This window comes from Cyrtonyx montezumae, unplaced genomic scaffold, assembly GCF_038088225.1.
Source record: "Cyrtonyx montezumae isolate F1298 unplaced genomic scaffold, pur_monq_1.0 scaffold_8, whole genome shotgun sequence".
NCBI classification, from domain to species: domain Eukaryota; kingdom Metazoa; phylum Chordata; class Aves; order Galliformes; family Odontophoridae; genus Cyrtonyx; species Cyrtonyx montezumae.
In genome coordinates this window covers 19,126,505-19,149,914 of record NW_027072089.1, presented here as the reverse complement: position 1 = coordinate 19,149,914, position 23,410 = coordinate 19,126,505, and the positions used below count along the sequence as shown (strand labels likewise).

Genomic DNA, 23,410 nt, shown 5'->3' with positions numbered 1-23,410 from the left:
AGATGAGATCTGTGCTCCCCTCCATCCTCTTGCATTTATAGCAAGCTGTTGTTCTCTGGCTTCTAAAACAGATCTGCAGCATTGTTATCACATATTATCAGCAGGTGCTTTCCATTTGAGCCTTCTTAGGAAGAGGATGCTTGGCTCCAGGCTATTCCAGTGCTGAAAGTGCACTGATTAACAACCATTGCACAGCTCTGGTGGCCTGGTTCCTATGGCTTTAGCAAGGTCAGGTGGGATAGAGAGCATCAGCTAAAGCAGGGGATCTGAGGAGATAAATACGGCTGCCCTGCCTTCTCATAGAAAAGAGTTCAACACATGAACATCTTTTCTTATGCATTTAGAAAGAACAGGAAATTAGAAATTTTGCTCCAATGGGCCACCATGCTACTTTCTTTTTTTATTTTTCCTTTTTTTTTTTTTTTTCCTATTGGCAGGCATTATGTGTAGGTGTGAGCTTGAGCTTCCTGCAGGATGTGTTTTCTGTCAGTTATATGATTACCCTGCATGGTATCCTGAGAGGGGTAAGACACCTATACTTACACGTGCTTTCAGATAATCTTATAGTGATGCTGTCTATCCGTCCTCAAGGATTATAACGGTAGTTACTTAAATCACAAAGCACTTTACAAAGAATATGTTGCATTATCCCCATTTTAGGTGCACTGACTGTGTTTATATTAATCAACAAAACATGCCCAGGCTCACTGTTGGGCCCACAGGCTGATGGGCATGGAGCAGTTTGTGTTTGCTGTGTTTCCCTCCGAAGCAGAATGGCTGCCATCTGCATGTCTATTGGGAACGTCCTGGGGTTGTGCTAACTCCTCAGCAGCTCTGCCAGTTGGCTTCAACAAAACCAGTGCCAAGGATTATGTCAACTGTTTATAGAAGATTGAATTCCAGTGCCCTGGGACATCCCCTGACAGTGCTCCATTTATGCTATAGATACAGCCAGAGAAAGACAGTGCTTTTCCCAAGGCTGCCATGAGCCTTAATCTTGGGAGATTCCTTGGAAGATGCAGTTCTGTAGGCCATGGTACACTAATTGCACCGTTGTGGGTGTGCCTGAATTTTGGCGTAGAGGTGCTAGTGCTGTCCCCTCCCTTCACATAGAAAGACTTCTTTCATTTTATTTCTTCCAACTTTTCATAGTCTGGAAACATCCAGTAAGCAAAATAAACTCTTGGGATTGAAAGCAGATGAATTATGCCAGGGGTAAATTTATGTTGTTATATGAGCCACCTTTTAGAAAAGGGGATTTGCTGAAATGTCCCGTGGCAGTGGATAACAGCTGAGCTCCAAGGCATGAAACACACTATTTGAAGCAATCTGGAAGATTTAGAATATTTGTCTTCCCATGTTTTGTTTGGGTTCACTTAAAATTCCATTTAATTCCAGCTGTAATTCCTATTCCAATAAACTAGGACACTTAATTGCTATTGTGACATAATGCTCTTGGGTATCTGCTTTACTAGCAACTTTCAGTGAGAGTCAGAATGCTTGAAACAGAATTTTGATGAAATGTAGGTACCTTAGCTTCAGAATGCAAAGCAAAATACCTTCTCCTGAGCATAGCCTTAATCTAAAGTACCCATATTCCCTGTGCATGCAGGAAATGGAGTGCACACATAAAGGTGCAGATAAACTTCTAGCATGAAGAGCACTAAAATCCACCAAGTTTCACTCTGTTTTTGCCCCTATGTCTATCTCTGAGTTCACCACAGAGCACTGCAGCTGCCATCATGAGAATGTGGCCCTTAATGGTGGTGATGCTTCTGCTTGCCCCTAGAAATGAGTACAAAAGCTGGCACTCTGCTTTAGCTTTGGGAAGCACCTAGATCCAATGCTCTGCTCAGCCCAAGAGCATTCAAACCCACAGTTTTCATTAATATTTATATTCTCTAACCACCAGGGCTGGGGCTGTCAAAAGGAGAGCAGACAGGAACACAGATCTGGAGCAGGAAGAGAGAAAGCCTGAGGGTATATCTGGGTGGGTGAGGAAAGCCTGGGTTATCATCATGCTGATGAGGGAGCATTTAGAGGTGTTCTCCCATTTTGTGGCAAGTACACCAGTTACTAAATTATCACATAATGGGAATTGTCATCTCTGCCTTCTTTGGCTTCTTTGGCAACAGCAGTACTCAGCTCAGCCTAAGTGTCTCCCTTAGGAGGAGAGTCTGAACTTCCAGATAGCAAAGAAGTACAGGAAAGAGGGTCAGGAGCTCAGACTGTGCCTTGTGATACTTATTCAGTGTACAGGAGCACTGTGTCACCTGTGGAAATGTCCCATGCCATCCACTGACCCTGCCAGGACCTAGCCCACTTAATTCTAATGCTCTTGGTCACTGGCCATGGGCACACCTTTTTAGGGATGTATGGTCTGTGGTGCATGCTGAAATATGGCATCTCAAGGTGACCCCATGCCTTTCTCTAGGTACTTTAATGTCATGCAGCTGGAACAAGGGCCTGGCACTCTAGCTGTGCCCTGGAACTTTTTATGAGCTGCCATTCGTTATATTTCTTTAGCCCCAAAAGAGAAGTGTGCTGCCTTGAAGTAATACAGAGTGGTGGTCCAGCTGAGATCTTCAGTTTCCAACTGATTACCTTAGAGAACAGAAAAGCTGTGGCTGCTCTGATGTTATGCCATGAAGGCAGCTGTTGATGCTTTTTCTGACATGGGTCAAAGGTGTAGAGCTAGTTTCATTTAATTTTAATTAAAGGTGTAGACTTCATGTAATTGCTGGAAAAAAAAAATGAATGTCTTGAGACATTATATTGTTTTCTGACTTTATTTGTCTTCCCCTTCCACAGACAAGCATGTACATGTTCACATAAATACCCAGGTGCATCTGTTCAGTGTGCCTCAGTAGGCTCACTATCCGTGTCAGGCTTTGGACTAAAAAAGTCCTGAAGGACAACAGTTCTACTGAAATCTCTCCACTAAGCCCTTATGGCAGTGCAGGACAAATGATTCCAGAAAAAAAAAGATCAAAAAAGAACAAATTCTTTCCATCAAGACTTGTGCCCTTCTGTTTGTTGGGACAGTGCCCAAGACCATATACGATGTGTCCTAATTTAAGTTATAGGGAGGCTCCAACAGAAATGACAGATAACATAATCTCCTTGAGATTGTCAGGTGTTATTCCCCATTCAGGTTTGTGGATGTGTTTGTGTTTGGTGCTGCTGCAAGTTGGTTGATTTATTATGCTTATTGTGGTATCTGTCTTCTTAATTAGGTGCTAAAAGGCAAACAAGATTAGATTAAGCTAGAAGTTACTGGAGTATGATTTGCTAAACTTAAAGTGAATTAACAAGCATATGACTTCTTATTCTAATGGCAAGAAGAACATTTTGTTTCTGTTTCTGTGTCGTCAGTGCAGTTGGCATACTGAATTCTGTTCTTCAGCTGTAGGTGTGCTACTGAAGAGGTGCAGTCGGATGGTGAGAACACTTGGTTCAGTGTCTTTGTGTTGGTTTAGGCAAACTGTTTCTGAGCCCAAGGAAAAAAGTCAGAACAAATGAAAAATGGCAGTTATTTTCTTCTGTACCGAAACACTCTCCCTGGAGGACTCCTTGCATTCAATAATTCAGCTTCATTGGTTTTACTTGAAGAAATAGTCTGTGCATCTCAGTTTTATATTTCTGGCTATTCCGTGCCTGATAAATCATTGAATGAATCCATCAGGAACATATTGGCACATTTAAAGAAAAGATCTGGAGAGAGCTAGGAAACAGATATGTGTTAGCTGGAGTAACAGACAATGTACAGCATGCACGAGCATGGAGAATGATTATTAAAGTCCCATGCAGAGGCTGCAGGGGCCCACAGCTTCAGCAGTCTTGAGTCCCTCCACCATGCTCATCAGCTGAACTCAAGTAATCCTTTGGCTTAATCACACAGGATAGCTTCCACTTCTTCCAAGCTTCTAGAACATCACTGACGCCAGCAGCCAGAGCCTGTTTACTTCCCTTGTCTATGCACATGTGAAAATATTCTGCTAGTGGATCCTTGAGTTTGCAGTTTGGGTTCCTTGCTGCTTCCCAGCACAATCTCTCTGCTATCTTGTCAGGATCTTGGCAAGGGGCTGCTTCAAAAGCTGCTGTGCACTTGCAGGGGTTCAGATTACTTCTGATTTTTATCTTACTCAGTGGGCAGACTTCCCCAGTCATTAAAAAGTAACCCGGGAATTTTCACAGGCTGTGGGATCTGGAAGTATGAAACAGCCCTACAGTCTAAGTACAACTAATCTTGCTGCAAGGTAAACTGCCAGGCTAGCTGATTTCCTGAGGCTCTTGTCCATTCTTTCATCTATGGCCTTCTGGTCAGCACATGTAGGGGAAAAACACCGTTCTGTGCTTTACATAATGACAGTCATGCAGAAGGTTCCAGCAGAGTATGGGAAAAGAAGTGTCACAAATGCAATCTGCAAAAACCAGAGATGAGCTATTCAATTACCTCCTGATTTAAATTATTCTATTATTAAATTCTGCTAATTAATACCAGCTGAGAATCTGGTCTCCAGAGTTTTCATCTGCACTGAGTTCTCAGGGTTGGGATATATCCCGGGAAGGACATGATGTGTACTGGATTTGTGGTAGCCAGGCCCAAGTGATCTGTCTGGCTGCAGTCCACAGCCATGTTTTCTTCTCCAGAAGCTTTCTCTTTGCATACTGGATTCCATATATTTTATTTTTCATCTTTTCAGCTTAAGACATGCTTTTTCATTGCCACTAAATCCTATGTTGGCATAAATTTCTGTTATTGTGCAACCTGGGCTAGGGAGGTGCTTTGTCAGGGGGGCTGGACTTGATGATCTCTAGAGGTCCCTTCCGACCCCTACAGTTCTGTGATTCTGTGATTCTTGACTGTCACTGAAATGAAGGCCATAGGTTGGGGTCTGGCAGCCAGGGTAGTCAATGACACAAGCCTTCTTGGAAAGTACACAGTTAAGTAAGACCTGGCCATGAAATATTTTCTTATACAGAACTGAGCCCGACAGCTTGCCTGGGAGGCAGGAAAGACAGAGGTAGTTGGAATTCCATGCTGTTATCCATCCTTTTTCAGGGTAGCCAAGATGACATACAAAACTATGAGTTTTATGCAAACTTTATTCTCTTATTCTATGCAAGGTCATTCCCAGCATATTACCTAGCTGTTTAACTAGCTCTTTTTACTCTGAAAAGCCAAACAGTGCAAAATGTTAAGAAAAACATGACTGTCCCTTGATACTAAACACAAATGTACGGGGACCAGATCTTAACAATCTAGGGTTGAGGAGTCATAGCTTATGTGGAATGACTAAGTCCTGAATGCCAGGGGACTAGAACAAACTGAAATAAACCGAGGGAGCTTTCAAGATATTTTACATTAATCTTCATGGAGATGCATGCATTTTTATGTCCTCCTGCTAAAAGTCATAGTCAAAATGTCAACAGTGGTGGGACTGTTTGTTCAGCCGTTTTATTTAAAAGCTGATAAACTGAGATGTACTTCAGTGCAGTTGTTTAAAGGTAAATGTTGTTAAAGAAACCTAGAGCTGACTGCTTTATTACAAGTTCTCTTCATATTATTGTCCTGCCTTATTTGAAATCTGCATGTTCTGTCTCATTATTGTTTGGCATTATCTGAAGAGAACACTATGAGTGATGTATAGCCTCTACTTAAAAAAGTGCAATGGAGAAAATAGTATCTGGGCAAAATCACTTTTACATCTTTATCACTTGATCATGTGGGAGACAATACATTAATTTCACAACAAAAAAGGAAAATATTCTCAATACATTTCAGATTTTCTTTGTCTAAACAAAAAGTTTATAGATTATCCAGTATCAGAAGTGCTCAAAGCTTCTGTTCTGTTTTTTTTTTTTTTCCTGGTTGTAACATTCAAGCTCATAAAATGATGAAGTTAAAATTGTATTTATTTATTTTTTTAATTTGTTTTTCTTGTTGAAGTTCACCAAATGTTAGACAGGCCTGTGCTAATACAAAGTCCTGTTGATTTAGGAATCATCAGCCAAATAAATATATGTGCAGTCATTTTGCAGGGCTGACCAGTTTTAAACTGTTCTTCCCGGGCATTTTGATTTCCATCACATGCAGTATGCACAGAATGCACACAGCTTGGGGCTAAGAAATGTACATGGCATGCGGGATGAAAGGATGTGATATCACTGTTCCCAGGGATCTGTTTCCTGGAGGGAACCTGACTCCAGCAGGGGCCAGGAGATGCTTGAAAGCAGGATCATCATCTGTCCTCCAAGTTGTTGCATCAGCAGCGGGTAGGAGAGCTAAGTATGTGCAAAATGGCAGAGGCTGGCTTGAGCTTTTCTATTCCAGTTGCTGGGAGTTTGTGCAGGCCACTTAGCTCTCTTATATGCCATATTTCCATTTATTAAGCTCTTTCTGAGAGTCTTTTTTCTCTACCTGGATCTTCTTGCAGCATAGCTGTATCTTCAGTGAATGTTGGTGAAGGTTTGGAGTGAGATCAGGAGGAGGGAGAAGAAACTCATTGCAGTGAGGGTTGCACTCACCTCACAGTTTCAGATAGCCCAAGTTATATGCAGAGCAACCTGGAGTTAAAGTCTTTATCTCACCAAAGTGATTAATTGGTACAGAACAAGAAGACCTGCTCCCTGAGGTAAAGGAAACACAATCTGTGAGCTCGTCTTCACAGAATCACAGAACTGTAGGGATTGGAAGGGACCTCTAGAGATCATCGAGTCCAACCCCCCTGCCAAAGCAGCTCCCTAGACCACACTGCACGCTTCTTGTGTCCACTAGAAAAAAGATCTCACAGAAAAGTCCTTCCCACAGCCTCCATTAAGCAGGTCCTGCTCCCTGTCCTGCTGCTGGGAAGAGGAACAGGCTGCAGCCAAGACAATAAGCCTTTGGGGCTGCCTTTGGCTAAGGGAAGGGCAGTCTGAGCTCTGAGTCTTCCTCACCACCCGCTGGGGCGGTGTGGAAACACGGACTGTGACAGTTACTATCCCCCACCCTGGTGCCCTATTGTGGGGCGTGCAGGATTTGGCTATCTGGGCTGCACCCTTTACAAAACGCCCAGCCCCAGGCTCCTCCAGTTCTGGGGAGGCTGGCGGTGTGCTAACCACCGGCGCCTGCTGTCTTGGCAGTTCCCCATGCTGCTTGTACCTCACGCCTGCCTGCCTCCCTGAGGGGCAGAGTGAGGAGGGCCTCCCTGGTGCACCGGTGCTGTGCTTATTTGCAGAGCTGGTTAAATGCATGGTATGTTCACCAGCTGTTTTCTCACAAGCAGGCCACGCCCAGCAAGCTGCAAATCCTTAAATTCTACTCCTTGTCTACTCCTCATCTGCCTACGTGCCCTAATCAATAGGCACCATCCTTTCTTTAAGCATCAACAAGTTGATACAGAGCCTCCTTGCTCACTGAACGTAGCACTCATGCCACGCAGGCATGCTCTTGCCTGGCATGGAGTTTACACAAGAACTTTCCCACGCTGTCTACTTCCAAATGCAGTATGTGGAAAGCAAACTATCCACACACCCTTACACTCCCCAGAAACAGACTCCTCTGCAACAGAGATCTGCTGGGGAGGCAATAACGAAGTTGCAGCCCTGGTGGAGAAAAGCAATGCTTCTTCTGCAGTGTTATCTTCTGTGGGATGGTAGCCAAGCAGCACAGAGGAAGTTGTTAAATTTATGTTGTGCACCTATTCAAGAGCTCTTCAATCTAGGAGGAGTTCATGTCCTCCTAGCTTAGATAGAGAGCAGTTTATGGAGGATGAGGAAAGATAATCCTGTTAATTGTCTTTTAATAATTCTTAGTGTTTCATCTCTATATGAGATATTTGACTAAGCCCCTAGGGCTCTGAGTTTCATGAGGCTACAGGTTCTGTCAGGAAGGATGCACAGTCCCTGCTCCATGGGAGACCTCCATGGGAGAGCTCATGATTTGACTCCTTGTTTTGTTTCTTCTGCTTTAGGCTGCCTGCATGTGCATCAAGAGCTGCAATAATCAGAGATGCAGAGTGGAGTACAGAAGGGAAATGAGCACCAGCTCTCCTCTTTTTTTTCCCCTCTTGCTCATACATCAGGTATGTGGATCAGTTGGACATAAAAACCACACTGAAGGAAAGAGAAAACAAAAACTGGAAACGGGATGAAACGCACAGGAAATTTTTCAAGGTAGATTATTACAAATTAACATAGTGCCTTTCTTTCTTTTTTTTTTTTTTTTTGTAAGATAACTGACCTTTTCAGACAAGGCAGATGAAGTCAGTCTGCCCTAAGAGGTTGAAGTAATTCCAGAAAAGTGAATATATAGAAGAAATTGGAATATGAAGGTGAGGAAAGCACTGACAAACAAAAGCACTGAGGAAAGCTTTAAGGTGAGGAAAGCACTGACATAACAAAGGTTATGATGAAATGAGAACATGCCAGAAGCGATTACTGGTAGAATTCCTCTAGAACTGGACTTGGAATGGACTTTATTTAATGTCTCATTCCCAGCTATGGCACAAGAAGTCAAAAGGAGCCAGTGGCATTAATTGATGACGCAGTGTTAAGTATTGTCAGATGGGACGCATGAGTTGCTAACCACAGAAGATGTGTTGGTTTGAGCAGTGGGCAGTGGTGAATAGTAAAAGAAGTTACATGAAATGTAGTGGGGCAGATGTTTTCTAATATGTTCTCCCATAAGCTAACTGTTCCTCAGCTGGAAACAGAGGTTTGCTGGAAAAAAGATCTATGTCTATTCAGGGCAGTTCGAACTCAGCTGCAGCCAAGACTTGAGACACCTTGTCTCTCCTTTCCCCTTATAGGCTGTTGAAGTAACAGCTGTGGCTCAGGCCTTTGCTGACCATGCTGTGTCACTCCTTGTGCAAACACACTTGCAAGAGGACGAGTTGCCCGAGAGCACTTTGCTTCCCCACAGTTGGACCTGACAAGAGCTCCAGGTTCTGCTGTTTGCTCCTTCTCCTCCTAGGAATGAGACAGAAACTCTAGCCGGGTCCAGTTCTTGGGCACTGTTTGCTACCAAAACAACCATTTCCTGTGGGGAAGAGATGACGGGATGGATGGGAGTGTGCTGTGCTGGATCTGGAGCACAAGCTGCATCACGCTGTATTAGTCAGTCACAGCATGACTATGAGCCACCAATATATGGGAAGCATAGTTCTAGCATGTTACAATATGTAAGACAGCAACAGAGAGGTGGGTTTCATGCCCAGGTTCTTTGAGATTCATCTGGGAGGCCGTGTTCACTCTGGATTTGTTCAAAATGGAGAGAAGGGCATCATGAATGAGCAGGCAATGGAAAAGCCATTCTGAGAGGAGATTCCAAAGTGTCAGTCTTGTTTCAGTTAGCAGGAAGATGTGAAGGGGGATATCTGCCCATCAAGCAATATGGGCATTTAGCAGTTTGAACAGAGATGAATTAAAAGCAGAAGTAAAGGACAGAGCTGACCACAGATAAATCAAGGCTGCAGATTAGCAGGTGTGCAGCCCCATAGGATTGCTTTTTAATAAAATAGTGTGGCAAAGTGTGTTTTAAACGGGGATTAATTTGTTCATGAGAGTTTGTGGCAGGGAGAAAATGATACATCTCCCACTTAAATGTCACTGAAAAAATCCACACGGCCATTATTTCATAATACCTATTCCAAGTTCAGCCAGTGCTATTGCCTGGACATGTGTACATACGTACCACATATATGTGCAAAGGCTGGTAGTGGCCCAGGACACATTGGAGTGCTGCATCAGCAGTAAACTGGCAATTAAGAAATAGAAGGAACATACATGTTTTTTTTCCATACCAACACTTGCACATGTTCACTCTGATGCTTCTTAAGTCCCATTTTGGCCAGTGTGTGCACGTATTTGTGCACATACCTGTCTACACAGTTTACATGTATAGACAACTACAGTGAATGTGGGAGTGAGAAGAAAATGGTTAGGTTCAAATATAGGTACACTTATTTTATATTTTGATATTACTGGACATTATAGTTTCAAGAATTATCCTGCCTCCTCATCTGGAGACACATTGTGTTCACAGGATGGGCTGTTCTACCACTGGAAGAGCTGGGCTTTCCCCAAAATTACAATCAGATTGCAGCCACTCTTCTATTTCCTGGGTACTTTTGCTAGTAACAGGCCTACCTGCTCCTCTTTGGAAGCTTTTGATAAGAAGAGTCAGGTGGGTGACTTTTTTACATTCCTACCAGAGCTGCCACCCTGGAAAGTGTGCTGTGAGGATAGCATGATGGATGAGTGCAGCTAAGAAGAGAAAAGCTGTATGTGCTTTTGTGATTATATCCTTGCAGGTCTTAGTAAGCAGGTCTTAGTAAGTCCCAACTTTGAAGTGAACATGTCAAATCCACAGTTCCTGGGAGACATAATTATGCCACCAACACAAAAATGCTGCATTGTTTAATTTAAGGAGCTGCATCCACACTTGCCAGGTTTTGTTGTATCAGTGTAGCTAGTTACAGTTGTAGATGGCCAATATCTGGCATGCACAAAGTAGAGATCCTTTTTTCTAGGGCTGACATCAGTTTTCCCAACTTCTTCCAGGCAAGTCATAATATTCCCATTGCTCTGGTGCAGCCACTTGTACAGCTGCCAGAGACATCTCTGTGAGCCCCCAGTTCTCACCATGCCATGCCTAAACGAAGACGAAATGCATTTGCCTCAGTGAGATGGACTTGGGTTTAATAGATGGTATTCACAAGCCTTCATACCTGCAGCAGCTACAAAGCTTTTACAGTTATTTATATCACATTTTGAAAAATTAGGGTGGGCTAACTTTTTTTCCTCTTTCTGCCTGCATTGGTAACCCTTGAACTTTTTTGGCTGACAGTATAAAACCCAGGTAAGTGGAAAAGCAGATGAAACAGCCTGAGGCAGCATAGAAGCACTTCAGCCCAGAGAGGCAGATGTTGGCAGGGCTGTGATAGAGCCATGTAGGAGGAAGCTGGGAGCAGCTTCTAATGAGAAGATGCTACCAGGTATCTTATCATGCACATGCATCTGGGTGTGTGCACATGTGTTTGCCAGTGTGTGCATGCAGCAGAGCTCCCTTGTGCCTGTGTAAGAACAGCTACCGGACCAAGGCTGGGATTTGCATAGGTTGGACAAAGCAGAAGAATAGTGTTTACATAACTTAATTATTTTGCCAATACTTCATGGATCCTCTCAACTGAGAACGGTATTTCCAACTAGCTCAAGTTTGCTACACACAGTAAATGTGTGACTCGTTCCTGCAGGATTTTAGCTGAAACACAGAAAGGTGCGGGGTGAAAAGAGGAATTATATGACGAGAGACACTTTCTTACCACTCTAAAATCCTTCTGCTGGGACAGGGGCTATAAATGGCAGCATGCACATCTATGGCCTTTATTATTTAAGTTTGCCAGGATTTTGATAACTTCAATCCCTCGTTTCAGCACATGTTAAAATCTTCTTCCCAAAAATTCAGCCAAATAGATTCCCATTTATCTCCTTCCTCTGCTGCTGGAGGTGTTTGGGCTATCTCCACACAACTCCTACGCAGACTGTGGGGAATATTTACAAGCACTCTCTTTCACACATGTTTTAGTGCATGCTCAGCTCTTGTTTTTCTTTTATTGTAGGAGGTTACTATTTTGGGGAGCTATTTAAGTAGCTTCCAGTAAGCTTTGCTTTAGCTCAAGTTGCATCTTTGGTTTTATGTTATGGGCAGTCTTGAGACATAACTGATACAACAATGCAAAATTACTTTGAACTTTACATTCTCAAGGACTTAAAATAACTCATTTTTCTCTTCATTTTCTCTTCTTTTTTTTTTTTTTTTCCCTGGGAGATTCAAGTAGCAGTAATTGACAACTACTGGATCAGAATGGTCCATTTAGTCAACACCCTGCCTCCCACACTGACCAGGGCTGTACATTTCAGCACTGACTGTGGGAGCAATTTGACCATGGAAATAGATTTTTGACACCCCAGTGAGCAAGTAGAAGCCTTGAACTACTACACTTGTGAGTCCGTACTCTAGGAAGACTGTTTCAGAATATACAGACTTCTATTCAAGAGACTGAATATTTATTTGTGAACTGTCAAAAAGCCTTAGGCAATCTGCTTTCCATTTCCAATTTTTGAAGTTTGCTGTCTTTCTGGGTAACTGGGACACATTGGGATGTTGTTGTGATGATGCCTACGTAGCTTCCAGAAAGTTATTAGGATGCAAAAAGACATTACCATGATGTTAACTCCCCTGCTAGGACAGTGTGATGGCAGGAGCACTGGGTCTGTGTCCTGATGTGTTTGCAGACAGCAGTTTCTTGTATTTATAGCTCCACCAAAATACAACTAGGTGACATATTCTCCCATACATGCTTTGACTGAAACACCCAGGGATCAGATGAAACATTGTTTTTCTATACTCACTGGTGTCTGAGCCTGTGATGGAAGCAAGCAGTTATTGCTCTGAGTGTGGCTGTTGCGATACAATGTTCCTCCCGCAGAAACTCAATGCAGACTCACAGGTTTTACACAGGCCACCGAGGTGGTGTCGAGTGTAATGATTTATGGCCACTGTTCAGCCTGCCTGAAGTCCATGGATGGATGAGTGACCTTGAGTTACTGGATTTTGGACTCTCGTGCCAGTTCCTTGAACTGTTCCTCAGATAAAGTTTATTGTGAGTATATGTCTTACCCAATCCCAAGGTAGAAAAATGTGTTTAGCTAACTAGCTGCAAGATATTCTTGAGATTTTTTTCATTGCTTGACTGAAGCAAAATATGACCTTAAAAGCATCAGTAAATACTGCAGCTTTCATGTAAACACATCAGATATACATCTGTGTTTTCTTTGTTCTCTACTGATAACAGAGAAGTTGTAGAAGGGGGAGGTGTGTGCATACCTTCCACTCTGTGGGCACCTTTCCATCCCTTCAGCAGTGGCCTTTATCTACCAAGCAGTCTTTTAGAGAGCTTCTTATGAAGAAAGGAGATAAGGCACAGAGGTCTGGAGAAGCTGAGCTCTGATCCTCGAATCACAGTCATAGAATCTTACAATCAGGAATAGACCACTAACATCATCCAGTGCAACCATCCACCTACCACCTATTGTTCCCACTAAAGCATGTCTCTCAGTACATCTAAATGTTTCTTGAATATCTCCAGGGACAATGACTCCACCACATCCCTGGGCAGCCTGGAGATGACTGACCACTCTCTCAGAGAAGTATTTCCTAACATTCAACCTGAATCTCCCCTGGCACAACTTGTGGCCATTCCCTCTAGTCCTATCACTAGCTACAGAGGAGAAGAGACTGACTCCCACCTCACCACAACCTTCCTTCAGGCAGTTGGAGAGAGTGATAAGGTCAGCACTGAGCCTCCTCTTTTCCAGGCTGAACAATCTTTATTCCCTCAGCCAATTTATCTAAGCAGATAAATTTTGGCAGATTTGTGAAATGAATAATAGATGTTAGTCTAGGAGGACCAACTGCAAATATGGTAATGTAACTTGATTCTTTGGCCAGATATCTGGATTCAGAGCAAGTAAGGAACATGCTTTAAAAATGCATAGAAATGCTTGGATGTTGGAATTTGCCTTAATGTGAACGGAAGAGAGGTCTCAGCAGGACTGCTGGAGGAATAAGAAGTGATGAGAGAAGGGGACAAGCACTGAGAGACAGTGTAGGAGTTGGAAGGGACCTCCAGAGATCATGGAGTCCAGCCCCCTGCCAAAGCAGCTCCCTAGCCCAGGTTGCACAGGTAGGCGTCCAGGCGGGTCTGGAACGTCTCCAGAGAAGGAGACTCCACCACCTCTCTGTGCAGCTGTGCCACTGCTCCGTCACTGCACTGGGAAGAAGTTCCCACACACATTTGTGCAGAACTTCCTTTGCATCAGTTTGTGATTGACTTCATCTTGGTGATATCACATGAAGATAGCAGATCCCAGAGCCAAGGGTATCCAAAGTCTGTGTTCGCCTTGCACTAATAGAAGTTTTAATAGGTACAGAATTCACTAGTTACTATGTCCTACTCCTAAGGTAATCACTGTACTCTGAATGAAGCAGGATAAACATGATAGCAAGATAATCCCAAATGTGATAGTAATAGTGGAATATTAGCCAGACTCTGCAACTTGGGAAAGCAAAGTAGGGTAAGAGGAACAGGGATTAGATAGGAATCCCAATCTGGTACTTGATATATCTTTTAATTTTCATCCTAGAACTGAATACTAGGTCAAAATGGATTTATGCTATTGATAAACTGGAGGCTCTGGCACCATTAAAGCTCACACTTTCAGACAGACAATAATGCTGTGGTGGAAATCAGGCAGCCTTTAGTAAATGAGCTAAGGGTTTGTCCTTCAGGTGCTGCTACGTGAGTCCTTACCCACAGCAGTCCGGATCCTCAAAGCTGCCACAACAGCTCAATATCGGGCCATAGTTTGTGACCTGACAGCCGATGCCACGCGCTGCAGAGCAGTGTGACAAACTCGCTGGTTGTGTAGAGTGCATCCATGAATGTGAAACTCAAACAACCTGTTGACCCACAACCCACCTATGGTTCAATCCACTCCACTCAATCAGATAGAAACCGCTTGCAGCTATGCAAATAGTCCATCCTACCTGTCTTGTTGGCCTTCACTCTGCCTGACCTAATTAGTGTGGTGAGTAAATAGAAGAATGAGGTCAAATACAGGTCTGGGTTTTCCTTGAAATGGCTCCAGATAGGGCCAGGCTGCATGATGCTGCGGTGTCCAGAGAGTGCTCAGGGAGCAGTGTCTGCAGCTCTCAGAGACCAGATGAACCAGAAGGGGCTGGAATAAGCTATCACCCCCTGGAACTTTGGGCTGTGGGTTAAAATGAATAAAATACCATCTTTATTCACCAATCTGTACAGCAATCAGTATTTCCCCTTGTTTGAGCTCTGGACTTGTGCTTACACATTCCTTTGCTTCAGATGCATTTCCAGGGCAAATTACAACAGCATCTGACATAGCAGGGGCTTTTTAGCACTGCACCGGGCGCCAGGCAGATTTTTTTCTAAGTATTAAGTCAAGACAGTCTGCTTGGGAGGCAGGCAAGCCCAGTCAAGTTCTCATATACTCTCTCTGTGGTATGAAGCCAAACTGTGAAGTTTTCCAAGTATTTTAATGAGTGTGTTTCAGACTTTTTTATTAACTTTTAATGCCTCTTCTGGCAGTTCTAGCTGCTCTGCTACAGGAAAGACCAAGCCACCCTCCAGTACTGCTCCAGATAAATAGGCCTTAACCACAAATTAACACATATATCTTGTACTGTTTCTGAAGTTAAAGGCTCCACGATCTGTCAGAGATTTGCTGTTTGCAAGTGTAAGGTTGTGGTTTTGCTCTGTAAAGCTCCAGTCGGCTGTGGATGTAAGAAAAAGGGCTCCTTCCTAAATGCCTGCACACCAGAGGTAACTTGAGGAAATGCAGGGGCTGCAGCATCATTTTGATGGGTTTGCGTGAATGGGACTGGGGAACGGACTGCACTGTGGGGAAGTGGAGCAAAGTGGCATGACATGGAGGGAAAGGGGAGATCAGAGGATAAGCACAGAGCATGGGAGGGGAACACCAAGGCTCCGTCCTGCTCTTTTCCTCTCTCTGCCAGTCTGCTTCTGCATTAAGAGGTGGAAGAAAGGGTTCAGCAGTCATGAGGTACAAGGTACATAAAACACTGACTTGCTTCTTTCAGAAATCTGTTTCCAGATCCCTTTTGGTGGCAAACTTCAAAACTGGGATCAACATTCATATTTCTCTATGAAAGAGCCTATTCTGATCCAGGCCTTTAATGACTCCCTTTTTACCTGGGAAGCAACAAGGATATAACATCTCCATCCCTAGAACTCCCCAAGCCAGACCTCTAGATGTTATTTCAACACATGCTTCTGACAGAGACAGGTCAGGCTGGAGGTACATGCATCCAGTGAGTCTTCTGGTTTTTTTTAGCCAATTGGAGTTAGTTAGTTAATGGAGTTAAGTCCAGCTGGCGTCCTGTTACGAGTGGTGTCCCCCAAGGGTCAGTTTTGGGGCCCATCTTGTTTAATATCTTTATTGATGACCTAGACGAGGGAATTGAGTGTACCCTCAGTAAGTTTGCAGATGACACAAAGCTGGGAGGATGTGTCAAACTGCCTGAGGGTAGGGAGGCCCTTCAGAGGGATTTGGATAGGCTGAACAGCTGGGCTGAGCAAAATGGGATGAGGTTCAATAAGACCAAGTGCCGGGTCCTGCACTTTGGCCACAATAACCCCATGCAATGCTATAGGCTTGGGGCAGAATGGCTTGAAGAATGTAGAGAGGAAAAGGACCTGGGGGTGTTGGTTGATGCTCGGCTCAACATGAGCCGGCAGTGTGCCCAGGTGGCTAAGAAGGCCAACAGCATCCTGGCCTGTATTAGAAATAGTGTAGCCAGCAGGAGCAGGGAGGTGATCATCCCCCTGTACTCAGCTCTGGTACGGCCGCACCTCGAGTACTGTGTTCAGTTTTGGGCCCCTCACTACAAGAAGGACATTGAGGCCCTGGAGCGTGTTCAGAGAAGGGCAACAAAACTGGTGAGGGGCCTGGAGCACAAGTCTTATGAGGAGCGGCTGAGGGAGCTGGGATTGTTTAGTCTGGAGAAGAGGAGGCTCAGAGGAGACCTTATTGCACTCTACCACTTCCTGAAGGGGGGTTGTGGTGAGGAGGGGGTAGGCCTCTTCTCCCTGATAAGTAATGACAGGACGAGAGGGAATGGCCACAAGTTGCGCCAGGGAAGATTTAGATTAGACCTCAGGAAGCATTTCTTTTCTGAAAGAGTGGTCAGGCACTGGAATGGCCTGCCTAGGGAGGTGGTTGAGGCACCATCCCTAGCGCTGTTCAAGAAGCGTTTAGATGAGGTGCTAAAGGACTTAATTTAGTAGTTGGGTAGAGATAGTGATAGGAGGATGGTTGGACTAGATGATCTTATAGGTCCTTTCCAACCTTATGAACTTATGAACTTATGAACTTATGAATTGCAGGAGGTTTGCAATAACAAAGAACTGGACACACGCAAATGCAGTTGTCAGATCATTGCTTCATTGTCATCTCTTGTCTTGACCCTGATACCCTCTGCCTGGCTTCCCCCGGCAGGATGGCACATGACTCGTGGGTTTATCTAAGAAACCTGACTGCAGCAAGGCAAAAAGCTCCACAAAGCTGCTTTCTCAGTTACGTGGAGGATAACTAAGCCAAAGTAGTGGAAGGCATCTTCTTCCTGCAATCACATTACCTACCAAGGCTTTTACCTAAGGAAATCACCTACTTATCTGAAATAGTTGTACAGACATCAAGTCTGTGAGTAGCATTTAAGGACATGTTTTTATGATAGCCATGTCCACACACAAGATTCTCCTGTGGTTTCTCACAACAACAGCACAAATAGTGGCATGACCCTTTCCCAGGCGATACAGGCACTTCATGGGAAGCACTCACACCTGATACTGACACCTGAAGTAGCTCTTGCCCTTTGCATCATGTGTTGTAGGGCTGCTTAGAGAAGTTCTGGCCTCTTGCGGTGTGGCCCTACAGGGAAAGCTGGCTTATGCACAGGAGCTGACCCCATTTCAGAAACCTGTTCTTCTACAGTGTCTGCACAGAGATGCTGGACTTTGCTTTGGATTTGAACCAGCATACCTGAAGGACAGCAAAACATTTCAGTCTCTTCATAGCTGTGTCCTAGATACAGGGTCTTCTCTTGGTACTCTGCACGTGAGAAACACCAAACCAATGAGTTTTCCTATGCCTGCTCTGTGCCTTCTGCTAGAGTGGAACAAAAACAAACTGCTATCTCATCAGGCGTGTGGCAAGTGGGAGAGATTCCTGAAGGCTGGAGGAAAGCAAATTGTCACTCTTATCTTCAGCAAAGGTGAGGAGGGCCTAGGAACTGTGGGACAGTCAGCCTCACCTCAGTGCCTAGGATGGTGATGGAGCAACTACTGAAACAGTTTCCAGACACGTGAAGGACCAGGAGGTCACTGAGAGTAGTCAGTATGGATTTATGACAGGAAAGTCATGCTTGACCAGCCTGATAGCCTCCTACCATAACACAAGTTTGCAGTTCCCAGAAACTGGGAGGAGTGTCTGATGCCTCAGCTGGCTGTGCTGACCCCGAGGGACATGGACCACTGCAGAGAGTGCAGAGCTCATCCAGCTTCCATACCTGCAGGGAGGAATGGAAGAGGATGCTGATGCCAGAGTGCTTGCTTGCTGTGTTTGTCTTTGTGTGTGTTTGTGCAAGTAACAAAACTCTAAGAGGATTTGGAAACCCTGAAGGATTTAGAAGTTTGTTTTTTTTTGCTGTTTTTGGCTTCTTTTGAAAAATCTATCGTTCTTCCTGGATATTCAATACTCTGATAGATAACATAGGTGTAGACATAAGTATGGGCAGTCATGGTGTTTTCCCTTCAGCTGCCAATTTGCATGCAAGACTTGCACTAGTTCCTCATGCAAGAAATGATTAACGCCAGCTCCTTAAACATCAAACTTAACATGACCAAAGCTGCTCGCAATTCTTCAGCTCTGAATTCAGCATTTGAAGTGGAGCATTTATTGGTTCTCCCATTTCCTGCCCCATGTCTCTGCTAGAATGGCAGGCACATCAGCTGTACTGCTCTTGGCCAGCTGAAAGCACGGCAGCTCTCTGGCTAGTGCGGCATGACAGTGTTGTTAGCAGGGCATAAAGATGGAGTCATTGGGATGAGTGGTTCATGAGACGCCGCTGTCCAATGGAATGGATGGAATTACAACATTGGTAGTAGATTTTTTCCCCCTCTAGTCAGCTACTTCTGAAGTACTGGCACAAACAGAAGAAGTTACAAAGCATTATAAGAATGAATACCATGAATATGAGGTGTGGCACTTTATTTGAAAGAAATTGAAACTAAATAGAAAAAAAATCCTCAGAGCATAGAAAATAAAAGAGTATAAATTAACGACACATCAGCAGTGTGTCACTTCCTGAGCATCGCTCCTGGTGGGGAGGTTGAGACAGAAATGTCAAAGCAATATCACCTGGTTAAATATTTTACTGGTATTGAAGTGCTTTGAAAAATGTGTAGGTTTTCATTTGTAGGTTGCCTTTATTTGTTTATATTGCTACCACCAGAATTTTCTATATTTACTTTTATTAGTGAATCAATCACATGTATTTCATTAAAGCATTGCAAGGTATTGCTTGAGGTTTTTTTAATGATATGGCAGTTGCACAACTTGCAGTCCCCCTTGTGTCCCCCCTGCTGTCATCCAGGTAGACATGGGGGTTTCTTCCCACATTTACCCAATCCAACAGGCAGAGCCAGCCTGATGTTTCACCTTTGTCTCTATAATATCACAGCATGGTTACATTTAACATAACTTACAGCTGCTTTACAAAACTCCCATGAAGAGACTTGGATTTGCCACATAACTTGTCTAGAGACAGAACATGAAAGGACAGTTGTGACAATCCCAGAATCACAGAACTGTAGGGATTGGAAGGGACCTCCAGAGATCATGGAGCCCAACCCCCTGCCAAAGCAGCTCCCTAGCCCAGGTTGCACAGGTAGGCGTCCAGGCGGGTCTGCAACGTCTCCAGAGAAGGAGACTCCACCACCTCTCTGGGCAGTCAAATGTTTCCAGTTACCATGTAGCTCAGCTGTTTTTTTGCTCAGTTACCTCTCCCGTTTTCTCTTTTTGAAATTTTTTCAAGCCAGACATTGTTTCAGGAATTCATGCCATGTGCCACTGCAGTGTTCTGCTCCGCCAGCAGCGATCTCAGTGAGTTCAGGCCGCTCGGAGGTGCCTGGGAAGGCCTTCCTCTTCTACATGTTTCTCCAAAGTGATCCTTTGAAGAGCTTTAAGACCTTCCAGGAAAGGATTTCAGGCTGATTGGATGTAGCCGTCACTTGCCCTCGGGTTGCTTTCCCCAGCAATTGCTTTTAGTTATGTTTTCCAGTCCTCAGGAATTTCTCTTGAAATTCTGTAAAGGTTTGCTAATTTCTTTGCCCATTTCCTTCAGCACGCTGCATGTGGCCTTTCCTTTTTTCTGCTGTTATCGATCCCAAGGTTTTTATTAACTATTCCTGATCTTATCTTCTGGTTTCTTAATTCCTCATCATCTACTCTCAGTAATCAGATCCTTGCTTGAGAAAATACCTGTTCTCTTGCGGCCAGAGATGCAAAGTGTTAATATTTTCTTTGCCCTTATCATTTCTGCCTGATGGCTCTTTAACATCTTTATGAAGGAAAATGCCCTCTCTGTTGTCTTTATTTTTTTTCCTGCATTCCTTTTCAGATGATCCAGGCTGACCTAAATACAGTGCAGCACACCAGTGGTTCCCCCATGAAGCGTGTTCAGCTGTGACTTGAGTGCCTTATTGCTCCACTGCCTGTAAAGGTGAAGTGTGTTGGCAGAGGCAGCTCACACATGCCCATGGTGAGGCCCTCCCAAGTCTCCAGCCAGGGTGGAGAAGCTCACTGGGGTTTTTCTGCTCAGTGTTTGTGACACCAAAGCAACCTAGACCTCCGTAAAAATGCATTTCCCTCCCTTGCTTTTCTCCTTGCTATTTGTTGAACTGGCTATGAGACCTCAGAGCCTGGGGCAGGGCCTGCATGGGCTGTGTGTCAGCGGATGTCTGGAAGCCACCAGCTGACTCCATCAGGTGCCGCACATATCGTACAATCAAAGAATTACAGAACCATAGAATCACAGAATGTTTTGTGTTGGAAGGGACCTTAAAGCCCACCCAGTTCCAGCTCCCAGCTGTGGGCAGGAATATCTCCCACCATTAGGCTGCCCAGGGCCCATCCAACCCGGCCTGAATTCCTCCAGGGATGGGGCACCCACAGCTCCTCTGGGCAGCCTGTGCCAGTGCCTCATCACCCAAATATCACTGACTCCCTTTTCATTTCACCAAAGTAAGGGGGCTGAGAGAGAAAACAAGTGTAGTTTCCAGACTGTGGGAGCAGTGGCCACAGACACTTGTCATTTATCACTCACCAGAGGGCCAAACGTGGGGTAATGGTTTTCAAAATATCCCTGCCTAAGCTCCTGGATCAGTTATTAACAAGGTGAAGCTGACAGGAGGTCAGGTGTGCTGTGCAGCTGGGGGCTGCTTTCAGGTCTGTAGCCTGGCTGGGTTTTGGTGGGCTTTCAACATGGGAAGAGACAACATCTGATGCCAATGGCAGCAGCCATGTGAGAAGTCCACAAGTGCTACAGCCCTGTGCTCTTCATAGTGGCTGCTGGATGTCCAGCAGGGAGATGTGGGGCAGGGTCGTGGGGCTCCTGTGGGACTGCTGTTTCTTGTGAGGAGCTGGGGAACAGCACAGCTTCCCGGGGGGCGAGAGGGAATTGGAGCTGTGCTGCAGCACGCCAAATCCCGCTCTGCATAATAAGAAGGAAAATTGGCAGACAGGAAAATGCCTGTGAGCGATGCAGGGAGGGGGCCTAAGCAATCACGGGGGGCACGGGGCTATGTAGAAGTATTTCCAGAATAGCTACACATGGGTCTCCAAGGGAGGCAGCTCCCCTGGCCCTTCTGGGGCACTGCTGGCTCCTCCCCACGGGCTGCAGCTCCGGGTGTCTGCTCCTGCAGGGTATCTGTGGGCTGTTGGTCCTTCATGTCACATCCACTGCTGCACCGTGGGCTCCCCGACTGCTGCAGGTGGAGATCTGCTCCACGCAGTACCCATGAGCTGCAGAGGGATGGGTTGCTCCTCCTCGGGCCTCTTCTGGGCTGCAGGGAGCTGCTGCTCTGTGCCTGGAGCACCTGTTGGTGCAGCTGGGCTGTGATACTCACCTGGCTTCCAAGTGCCTGAGGTATTCTGAAGCCTTGGTGTCCTGGCAGACTTCACACACCTGTGTGTCCTAATGCCCATCACTGACTTGACACAGAGTGCCAGGGTCTATCAGAGCAGGGATGGAGTGTGGATGGATCCCACAGTTCTGTAGGTGACAAGTATCCCATTCACGTAATGTGCTGCAGCTGAAGTAATCTCCTGTGCTGCAGAGCCCAGAAATGACAAAGGCAACGCACCTTTATGGTCAGAAGGTCTGTGCTACCTGGCAGCAGCTGGGAGCTCCCTGTCCCCTTGCCAAAGGAGCTCTGCAAACAGAGGCAGCCACCTGAATGCCACTTGCAGCTGGCAGCTTGTAGTGTGTGGTGATAGCCGTGGAAGGGGCTGGAAGGGAAGGGGCTGCTGGGGAAGGAGCTCCAGCGGGGCAGCAAAGGCCAGAATCACACTGGTGCATTTCTAAGCAAATCCAGCACAGAAACTCAGCATTCTCTGAACCAGTGAGACCATATGGAAGTAAGAAGGCGCTGAAAAGCACTGTGGTTCACAAGGGAGCCTTGTGTGTAGCATTCATGTCAGCCAGGCAGAGCTATGCAATGCACTATGGCTGATAACCAGCCCCAGAACCACGACCCGAGGCTCAGACATTCAGATACACAGCTGCTGATGCTGCTCATCCCACAGCTGCTGGGAAAGTGAGATCTGAGAGATAGGATTCAGGAAGGAAGGTGTACAGTCAGACTCTGTGCTGACTTCATGATGAGATGGCACTGGCACAGCAGGAGCTGTCACCTGTGACGCAAAAAACAAGCCTGCTCATCTTGTTGTGAGTTGCACTGACTGGGGATTTACAGAGATGGATGTATCAAGAAGTTCATCACACTGTAGAACTGCAGTGGATATATGGAGGAAGCCATTCTGGACCAGAAGTCTTCCAGAAGAGGTCCCTTCCAGCCTTAATCATCTTGTGAAATATGCTGCCAGGGGTCCCACTGAGCACAGCCCAGGCCAAGGTGCAAACATGGCTGCTGCCAAGTGACAGCTAGAGCAACTTCATCTAGCTGCAGGTGTCCCTATTCACTGCAGGGGATTTGGACTAGATGATGTGTTACAGGGGAGGAGGACCCAGCAGACTGCCTGACCATCCCTGGTTGAGTACAGCAGGGCTGTGTCCCTGTTGATCCCACATCATGAGGTTGGGAGATGGACAAGGGGAGGCAGGCTGCATGGCCGTAGCTCAGGTGCAGGCTCTTCCTTCCACTGTGGGAGAAGTCAGCAATGAGTGCACTTTCTCAGGTGGCAGCAACTCAAGGTAAATCCTCACCACCCTTTTACCTTGAGCTATTTACTCATCTTGAAGCACTGTGCTAACACAGTCTGCTGCCAAAATCCAGCTCCTCCTCTAGCTCCCAGGGGGGAGAAACACAGCCCTCAGTCTTACCCTGACATTTCCTGTAAAAACAATCATTCCTCCACTGTTGTCTAAATCTGTTTGCAGCTGCCATCTCCACAACCCTGAACAGGACATGAGAACAGGGAGTGAACACGGAGGGATGGGGCGGACAAAGGGGCAGCAGCAGAGGCTTCAGGAGGGTGAGATGGGATGCCAGAACCTGTCCTTTCT

The 23,410-nt window shown here is 45.4% G+C and overlaps 1 long non-coding RNA gene across 1 annotated transcript in view; it reads left to right on the top strand.

The window, feature by feature from the left end:
* The window catches only part of LOC136058661 (uncharacterized), a 30,715-nt gene extending 10,174 nt beyond the window's left edge, over nucleotides 1–20,541 (top strand). Inside the window, exons 2-3 of the long non-coding RNA XR_010623147.1 lie at nucleotides 7,959–8,069; nucleotides 20,285–20,541. This is a non-coding gene — a long non-coding RNA (uncharacterized LOC136058661). The remainder of the gene's footprint in view (nucleotides 1–7,958; nucleotides 8,070–20,284) is intronic.
* The last annotated feature ends 2,869 nt before the right edge of the window (nucleotides 20,542–23,410 follow it).